General features: G+C 38.9%; 1 pseudogene; it reads left to right on the top strand.

Moving 5' to 3' along the window:
• Positions 1–4,170: 4,170 nt before the first annotated feature.
• LOC135207855 (Kruppel-like factor 3) lies at positions 4,171–8,144 on the top strand (annotated as a pseudogene).
• Positions 8,145–10,486: the final 2,342 nt, after the last annotated feature.

The raw sequence follows: 10,486 nt of genomic DNA, 5'->3' as shown, positions 1-10,486 counted from the left end.
TATTTAATTGCAATGAAATGTTCACTTTCATAAGTATTGACGGATTTTGATGTCAACTCCAAACATCAGGCTACAAATGTCGTTTAATATCCAAATCCTCGGAAATAATAATGAAGGAGAATTATAACTGTTAAGTGATGCGTTACCTGAGGACTATTTGAATATTAAACGGTATTTGCAGCCAAATATTTGTGAATAATATATATATATATATATATATATATATATATATATATATATATATATTATATATTCTTCATCGCTGGTGGGCTAATCCTCGATGAAATAGATACGGGGATACGGAAGGACATGGCACATTACATGATTCTTTATTGCTAGCAATAAAGAATCATGTAATGTGCCATGTCCTTCCGTATCCCCGTATCTATATATATATATATATAGTATATATATTTGAATTACAGATCAAACAACAGTCTGTATTACAGCACTGACATACCAATAACTTCTCTCATGCAGATAACAATATTGTTATTCTAACCTTACTTAGCCTTTACAACGGGGAGCTACAAATCGTCTCCAGAATTCGAAGGAAAAGATGAACATTCGAAGATTTAAACTCGACGTTACTGTTAAGTTAGCCAAGGTCTCTCCTCCTCAACTTTCACTTATCTTCCAGATTCGAGAGATTCTTTGGCTAGATTAGGCAAGTATGGTTACTGTACGGGTGCGTGTGTGTGTGTGTGTGTGTGTAAATAAATTCTTCTGTTAAAACAGGATACGTCTCAATTATAAAAGGCCCATTGAAACACTAGTTTTAAAACGCTAAAGACTATATTTCGGGGACTGACGGATAAATATATAATATATATATATATCATTTATATATAGATATATATATAAATATATATATATTATATATATATATTTATATATATTTTATATAGATAAAATATATATAACTTATATTCAATATATATATATATATATATATATATAATAAATATTATAGATACATATAAATTATAATATATAATATATCATATAATATAGATATATATATATAGATAATATTAAATAAATAAAATTGAAAACTAAACTTATTTTACTTACTCTCTCAAATTTTTCAGCCTGATACAGTCAATTTTCAGGGAGTATAAACTGGCAAAATTGTATCACTTTCTACCGAGCTACGAAGTACCGAAGGTATTACGGGATCACTTTCTGTGAGTCGTTGAAATCACCACCTAGTTTAATGTGTTCCTACATGAGCAACAAGGAACCGAAAATGTTACGGGATCACTTTCTACGAGTCGTTGAAATCCTCATAAGTTACTTTGCATGTTAAGGCCTTTCCAGTTACCAATCGTTAATATTTAGTTCCTAATTCTGCCTGCTGCTGTTCTGGTCTTTTTGTCAAAGAGAAAATTAAAGAAATAACAATGGTTACTTTCGTCCTTCGTCCTATGAAACCTTTATATCTGAGACAAGATATCCACATCTATAAACTATTTTTTTCCTCACCGTTACAACACAACTGATGCCTCCTCTCTCTCTCATACGCACTATTGAGCAGCCCTCAGAATCCTCGGGCAGTCTTTCACTCGAGGTTCACCTTAGCTTGAAATCTGTTGGACTTTCCGAGTCAAACAAGATTACTGCCGCTTGGCCCACCTGCAATGCTTTGGTCGTGCAATGTTCGGCCTCCGTTGCAATGTCTCACTTATTTCCCTCTCTCTCTCTCTCTCTCTCTCTCTCTCTCTCTCTCTCTCTCTCGACGAGCTAGCTAGACATGAGTTGCGCTTGGCCTGATTTAGATGTTGATTAACACGCGCTTAGTGTCTACTTACTTGATTTTTAACTCTCTCTCTCTCTCTCTCTCTCTCTCTCTCTCTCTCTCTCTCTCTCTCTCTCATGACGAGTCAGCTAGATATGAATTGTGCTTCGCCTAATTCGATATTGAAAGACGTTGCTTAACACGCACTAGTGCCTAATCTCTCTCTCTCTCTCTCTCTTCTCTCTCTCTCTCTCTCTCGCTAGCTAGGCATGTGTTGTGCTTGGCCTACCTTAGATATTGCTTAACGCGCTTTCAACGAGTATTTTTCTATTTTATATGGTCTCTCTCTCTCTCTCTCTCTCTCTCTCTCTCTCTCTCTCTCTCTCTCTCTCTCTCTCTCTCATCTAGTTGTGAGCATTCATAAGACTTTTTATATTCACCAGCTACTTTTCAGTTAGAAACCTTCACTTTAGAAAGCCATTAGCAAAATCTTTACATTAACCAAAATAATGAAACAGACCAGGAATAAATGTAAGGAAGGCAAAATTTGTTTAACTTCTTCCTGTGTTTGAGATAATGAGAGGAATTGACATCAAGATTAAGGAATTTATACAAGGAAGCATGAACCCGTCAAAGATCAGTACTTACAGAGGCGCATGGAAACAAACTTGAAATGTCAAGAAAGCTGTAATTAAAGAGGCCTATAAAATACTTTCGTACTTCTCAGTATGCCTGTAGAATCTACCGGTCACTTTTATCAGAAACGTATGGAACTTGAATAATCACAATGATTTCTAAACTTCTCTAATTCTCCACACTTTTCGGATACGTTTGCCACTACAAAGCCTAAGATCGAAATAAAGGAACCAAATGAAGAATTGATGATGCCCGTAGCAGGATTCGAACCTGCAACCAGTACATGTACGCATGTAGACCTTTCAATATACTTTTATTCTTGTTAACACATATTTATAAAATATTTAGTTGCATTCACATCACTTAGGAGATAACTCTCTCTCTCTCTCTCTCTCTCTCTCTCTCTCTCTCTCTCTCTCTCTCTCTCTCTCTCTCTCTCTAAACACTTCTAGTTGTAAGCTTCTTCTAAGACCATGAAACGCATTTCATTGAGCTGAAGCCCAAATAGAATATTGTCTAGGAGCATCATAAACATATCCTGTGTAATACAGTTCTGTACCTTTTCTCTGTAATGTTTCTCATAAAGAGAATATTCCCACCATCGTAATCACCGTGTCTCGGGGAATTCCAGCCAAGATTCCAGCTTCCAGAGATCCGTTAAGACGCAGCGACTGTCACAGATCAGATCAAAGTTCTCCACTTGAAATCCAGCAAGTCTGGAAGCTTCTTCCATATATCTCCTGTAACCGCATATTTGAGAAGCCTCTCTGAACATCCACAATGGTGGGGGGGGGGGAGTTTTCTTCGAATTGAGAGCTCTTCTCTCTCTCTCTCTCTCTCTCTCTCTTTCTTAAGTATCGGTTTTTTGGGGCTTTTAATAGCATTACAACTACTGCAGCTCTTACGTATATGAGTTGGCCCTTAGGGCTGGGATGAGCCCACCATTTGGGATCGCATTAATTGACCTCAGAAGATCTTCCAGACATCTTTGGATGGGCTGTGAGTCAAGAGGGGCCTAGATGCGACAGGTAGCGCGTTTGGATGACGGCCTTCTTGCGTGCAAGTCCGATTTTCTTCCTTATAAGGAATCAAAATGCCACCCCAAAAGATACTACGGTATGGCAATGTGGATTCTTGCCGTCTGCCGCCTAGTTTTTCAATTACGTTTCCAAAAAGCTTTTAGTTGAAAGACTCTTTCGAAACCGCAATGGCATACGTATTGACGTCCGAATATTCAAACGATTACGTACAAAACAAACGCTTTGCGATTTAGAAGAAGGTCATATATTAATGTTCATATGACACGAACTGGGCGCTGTTCGCTGGCACGTGCCCCCAGGCCTGGCACCTGATTGGCTCGGTGGAGTTGGGTTCCCTCCTCTGCCCTCGCTGATTGGTCGACAGGTCAGCATCTCGCCCATCGATTGGTGGCCTATGATGTCAGCATCGCATATTCCAGTGAGCGAAATGTAAGGATAAAACAAAACTAATCTGAGTGTTTCGGGTGATGTTTCCTGTACAGATCGCCCTAAATGAGCTCTCAAAATCGTATTTCATTCGTCAAATTTACTTAAAAACGACCCATCAGAGTCAGAGCTTTGACACAGGAAATGGAAACTCGACTGAAAGACGAGAGAATTCTTTCCCACGGATGCTAGGGAAACACCTTCCATCCCTATGGAGACGAAACGCACCGAGCCGCTGCGGAAAAGTCGAATTCCTCCGCTACCGCCCGTGCCACACGTCCGAAAATAAGAACAGGTGCGAAGGATCAGGTGAGAATCAGTCGAGTTAAGCCGTCGGAGGAGTTGGGGAGTCTTATTGATGTGTGTGTGTGAAGCGTATTCGTACCAGTAGTAGTAGTAGTAGTAGTCCCCACGAGAGAGACAGTGGCAGTGCCTAACTTCGTTACGCGTCTTTGCAATTAGTGCAAGACAGAGACAGACGGGAAAAACTTTATTTTTATTCGTTTCTGATGTTTGTGCAACAAGGAGTCGTCTCCTCTGCGATCATGGCTGATTACCTGGATGATAATTATGTGAGTGCTTGTTCCAAATTGATATTTCGTTGTATTACGTGGCCCCCTCGGTGTCTCATGTCCTGGTGCCGTATGGGTTCCATGGATGTTAATCGATTTTTAAATGTCATTAGACATTACTTAAGATTGTATAGTTTTTATTTACTTACCCATTCCTTCAATCATTTATCTTTATTATTAGTTAAGGCAATCATTCAAGTTTTTTCTGTTAGAGCGTAAATTTCGACTTTGATTCATTTACAAGGTGAATCTTCCTTTTTATGCCAAAATGAGAAGTTTCTCAAACCATTCTTTTGAAATGCTACGATGTTGATGGTAGTAATTATAATGAGCCTTATTTCCTCTTTCATAAAAATCCGTTTTAACAACTAAGATTTTCAATTTCATTAGGAATTTTTGTAAAGTAGAATTCATTAAGTGTTACGCAAATCTGATTCTGCCTGAAATATTAATTTCTAAAAGGATCTATTACAGTATCGTATACCTTGATATTACAGGAATATGATACTAGAATTTCAAAATCATATAATACATTTGGGTACTACAGTGAATATAGTTACTTGTAATATTATACTTTTTTTAAGAATGAATGAAAGTTTAACTGGTTTGTTTACACAGTAACTTATAGAGATGCTCATATTTCTTACTGCTTTGGAAAATAGTAATTTAGGAGATCATAAGATCATGTGATCAATTATGTCCTGAAGCAAATATTGTAACTTGGTAAACCTAAATTTCTTCATGAAGGAAGCAAAGTTTAAGTTGTTTCCTTGAGTTATAACTTCGAATGGAACGTAAAATTTCTCTGGATTATAAACATCTTCCATGTTGGACATTTATTAAGATCATAGGACAGACTGGGGACTGTTGTAAATGTTATAAGTTGTTACATTTTACAACTTCTCCTTGATGGTATCAGAATTTTGCTTTTCCCTGAGTTATGACTTAGAGTGAAAAGTAAAATGTCTCTGAATTTTAAAAAAAACTCAGTATAAAGATTTTGAGATTTTAAATTAAGCTACGGATTCAAGTACAGGGTAAATATTGTAAATTACTGATTTTTTTTAATGAAAAAAGGACATATCTTCAAGTGAAATGAAGTCTCTTTTTTTATTTAAAAAAGTTGAAATGATACATTATAGATACATATTCTAGATTACGTATTCTGTGAGGCATTGTAACAGGTCAACTTTTACCATTTCTTTCTCACGAATCGGTGTTTAATTTGCTTTTTTGGAAACTATCCAGTATGGGGTTTTGAATACTATATGACACGCACATAATGAAATAATCTTTCTTTCATTAAATCCTCAACTTAAAACCTTTATGGAGAGAGAGAGAGAGAGAGAGAGAGAGAGAGAGAGAGAGAGAGAGAGAGAGAGAGAGAGAGGTTATAGGAAAGTTATAGAAAGTTGTAGAAAAGGTAGTAAATACATAAATTTAAGGGAATTGTTAGATTGTGCAAAATCAAGCTTCCCTCTGCTTGTCTAAGGCATGAACCAATGCCATATATTTTTAGTTCATTTTTTCCCCTTGAATCACCTCCTCGTTGCGTCTTCTTTTCAGATGTGGCAAGACATCGAGACGGTGTTACTGGGAGACATCAAACTCTGCACCACAGAGACTACTCCCTCTCCATTCACGCCAGCCACCCATCACAGTCACCTGCAACCCACCTCATCTACTCAGGATCTGCTGCCCACGCCAGCCATCGACCCCCTACAACCCACTGCATCGCCAGCGCACCCACAGGCTGCAGCCCAACCCCAGCCTCAGCAGCTAACAGTCCAGCATCCCCAGCAGTCTCCACCCCAGCACGATATGAATGCCCAATCCATTCCCATAACAGCACCCACTGCCCTCCCTCCCATGTCTACCATCACCAACTGCGTTCCAGGCCAACTAACTTCCAGCAGCAGCTCAATACATCTCAGTCCAGCGGTTCCCCAGAACCTCAGCTCTCCACCAGTGCCATCAGCTGCTGCTACTCAGTGCCACCTGGAACCTCGAACGCGTTCTCCCCCTTCAGGGGAGACGTACCCTACGACGACGCCCTATCCTGCCCTATATCCAGCGCAGCAGTGGAGGGTCAAGAACGAGTACCCTGAGCACCCTGTGCCCGAGGGCACCTGGGAGTTCAAAGAAGGACCGTACTGGACAGAGTATTACCCCAACAATGACCCTAACATCCATTACAGTTATTTCCCTTCGACTCCTCCTTATCCTGCAGATCTGCACCCTTCCCCAGGGGCTCCCCCACCTACATACCCTCCCGGAATGCCCCTGATTTCGACGAACTCCCTCCTGACGCCCCCTTCCTCCCCTTCCCTCCTGGCGGGACAAGTGCAGGGACCACACAATGGCGTCATGACGCCTAACGTGTCTCCATGCCTGCCCATGGGTCTTCCCCACGTGTATCCTTCGGCAGCAGCAGCAGCAGCGACGCAGCACCAGACTCCAGCCAAGCCCAAGACGCGTCGACGACGCACCTGGACGCGCCGCAAGGCGATCGTCCACACCTGTTCTCACAACGGATGCGCCAAGACCTACGCGAAGTCGTCCCACCTGAAGGCGCACATGAGGACCCACACGGGCGAGAAGCCTTACACCTTGCGACTGGAAAGGCTGCGGGTGGAAGTTCGCCAGATCCGACGAGCTGACTCGCCACTACCGCAAGCACACTGGGGACAGGCCCTTCCAGTGCCGTCTGTGCGAGAGGTCCTTCTCGCGTTCCGACCACCTGAGCCTTCATATGAAGCGCCACATGTCGCTGTAAGCTTTTTGGGAGATATGGGAGATACGTGAGAAGGCGATTTTTTTTTTAAAGGCAATTGACTACAGCTTCTAAAGCTTCTCTCTTAACAATTATTTTTGTCATAGGAATGAAAGTGCAGGTTTGGAAATATCGCTTTGGTCAACTTTAATACCTGTAAGTTGTTTTTTTTTTCTGGAGCAGGCGCTTAAAAAAGTGCCACATTCCCTAATTGCGGAGAGATCTGACCTCTGTCGACGTACGTGTTTTCCTGAGTGCCATATTTTGCCTCTTCTGCTGACGACGATCTTGCAAAAAAAAAAAAAAAAAAAAAAAAATCCAATTTCAGCCAGTCGAAGAGAACAAAACAAAACTTGGTTTTTTTAAGTACAAACTTGGATGGAGTGTTGTAATGTACTCTTAGTTATTCCCTCGTTCGCTCTCGTTAAGTATTCAATAAGCAGAATCTTCAAATAGTTCTTTTTTCTAAATAACTCATTCTAGGTTTTGTCTGATGACAACCTTCTGTGCCATTTATTATACAATCTTTGCCTATAGGTCTTCCATTTTATTGTCTGAATTATATTCACCGTTTCCCCCCTTTTTTGCAATAATAATTTTTTCCCTTAACTGGTTTCTCTGTGTACATGAAGTGTACATTGCAAGAGACTGATGATGATGTGCAACAGCAACCCATGATCTCTTCATTTCCTCTTGAAACGGAAAATTTTGCGATGTTGAAATTGTCTGTTCTGACCGAGATTCTATCTCTCTTGAAAATGTGGATGAGAGAGAGAGAGAGAGAGAGAGAGAGAGAGAGAGAGAGAGAGAGAGAGAGAGAGAGAGAGAGAGAGAGATTTTCTCCGTCTGTCATTCTGTCTCTCTTTTGAAAATACGGATGTAAGAGAAAGAGAAATAGAGAAAAAGAGAGATTTTCTCTCTTAAAATGTGGATGAAAGAGAAATTGAGAGAGAGAGAGAGAGAGAGAGAGAGAGAGAGAGAGAGAGAGAGAGAGAGAGAGAGAGAGAATCCGGGTTTACAAAAGTCTAAGAGATTAGCAGAGGCCTAGAAAAGTATTTCACTTTGAACATCGCAAAGTTTTTCTTGTCAGTTTATAAGTTAATAACACAAAGTCAAATACTAATATTATACCAGTGATTTAATGGTTATTTTTCTATGTTTTTTAAAAGCTTCCTTAAACATAGCGGTTTTATATTATGCTTTCTAGTCATAAATGGGGCATTGATAGCCCGTATGTTTTTTTTTTTCCTTTTTTTATGATTTTTTTTCTGTTGTTTTAACTTGTATATAGAGCCTGTACATAGCTATTTTTTGTACCAGCCTTTTTATACCGTTCCACAATAAAATATTCTTAATATATTGCCTGTTATTGAAGCCTAGTATTTTATTAAGCCACAAATTAAGGAGATATCAAGATCAGTTTGTTTTGTTTACTAAGGGCTGCCAACATTGCTACGGAAATACTCAGGATTACCAACAAAAGTTTGTATTTGTAGAATTATCGAAGCTTAACAACCGATAAGTATCAGGATTACCAACAAAATCATGTTCATTTCCAGAAAAACCAACACAGCAGTCACTGCCACATTTATATTTTAGCTGCCTAGTCATGGATGAAACCTCCTGGTCAGTAAAGCTTCCACAGCATCTATAGCCATCTATAATGAATAGACAATGCTCATATAAAAAAAATTCTATGTCATCTCCATCAACAAAGCCTCTAACTGATTCGTGTGTCCTGTCAGATACTGATGTAACACGATTTTTTTTTGAGGGGGGGCAGAGGGGGAGTTTTTTACCTTAAAGAAAATTAATCCTCATCAAAGGATTTCAAAAACAATGACAAAAATCGAGGCCTATTACAATGGGGTAGGCCTATGATTCGTTAACGGCGGCCTTCACTTGCCGTCATGGTCAAAAGGTTTTCTGAGTTAAATAGAATGCAATGAATTATCTAGGGTTAACGACCGTACACACACACACATATATATATAAACAGATAGATAGATAGATGGATATACAGATAGACAGATGCATATAGCATACTGGTTCATCTCATAAGGAAAAACTTGAGGATAAAATCTACGGGTTATAAGGTGACAGCTAGGTCAGTTTGAAAGAGAGAGAGAGAGAGAGAGAGAGAGAGAGAGAGAGAGAGAGAGAGAGAGAACGAGCTTCAACTTATGTTCATCTAACATCTCTCGATATCTGACCAAACTATAAAAGAAAAGTGAATTTGATGACGGAAAATATACAGACGAACTCAATAGTATTTGGAATTTGAAAGACGAAAGTAAAGACCAAAAATAGCTGCAAGAGATTACAACGGAATAAAAGAGAGTAAATCAAATCCATCGCCTTTTTCATGTTACGTAATTGTAAGCAATATATATATATTTTGCTAAGCACATTCTTAATGCCAATTTTAACTAATAAATTCGATTTTTCACCCCCCAGTTTGGTTTGCCTTTTGTCTCACAATTAATATTGACGTCTTATCAAATCATAATAGTTATATCTACTATACTTTGCATAGTTTTCTTTTAAATATAACCCAGATGTGGTATGGTATTCAAGGGAATATTAGGCATGGTGTGGACTTCTGGACTATGCAAAACCCACGAACTTTTCTTATTAAATATGCTCCGATGAACTGTACCAATGACAGTCCGCCTTGTGTTGCGTACTGTAGGTAACGCTAAAAAAATCTGCTTATAATCCTAAGCGTTTTGCATTTAACTCCCATGCCTTTCAACTGGCTTTTTATTTCGCTGTCCAAACTCCTTTAATGCCTCCGTCGTCTTCTAGCCCTGGCCCAGCCAGACGATGATCCACGCATCAGGACGTTAAGTAACGTCCCCAATGCAGGGACTTGGCGTTTCGATTCTCTCTTATATTGCCGTTATTTCTGACAATATTATTATCACTACGGAGTAATTAATTACCAATTGGTGGAATAACGGAAATTTTATTTTATATTTACTCAAAATAACTTTTTTTCTGAAATGTCATAAACCAGGATGAATAGAATTACATTTCCATCTTTTTATGGATAAACAAAATATTAAATATGAAACAATTAAAGAACATTATTCATTGTTTATTGATTATTGATGACAGGAAACAAACTGTCTACAATTTCATATATCAGTTTTTGAGAAATATCATTTGAAATAATTTGCAAAATTCTCAGTAGGGTCTGATACTGATACGCATATTCAATAAACGCTAAAAACAAGGATATTCATAGCTGATAAAAAGAAATATTAATAATCTATTTTAACGTATTTCCGTAGCTCAC

Source organism: Macrobrachium nipponense, chromosome 34 (assembly GCF_015104395.2).
Source record: "Macrobrachium nipponense isolate FS-2020 chromosome 34, ASM1510439v2, whole genome shotgun sequence".
In the NCBI taxonomy this organism is placed as follows: Eukaryota; Metazoa; Arthropoda; class Malacostraca; order Decapoda; family Palaemonidae; genus Macrobrachium; species Macrobrachium nipponense.
The sequence above is the reverse complement of the archived record's forward strand: the minus strand, read 5'-3'. Positions and strand labels throughout refer to the sequence as shown.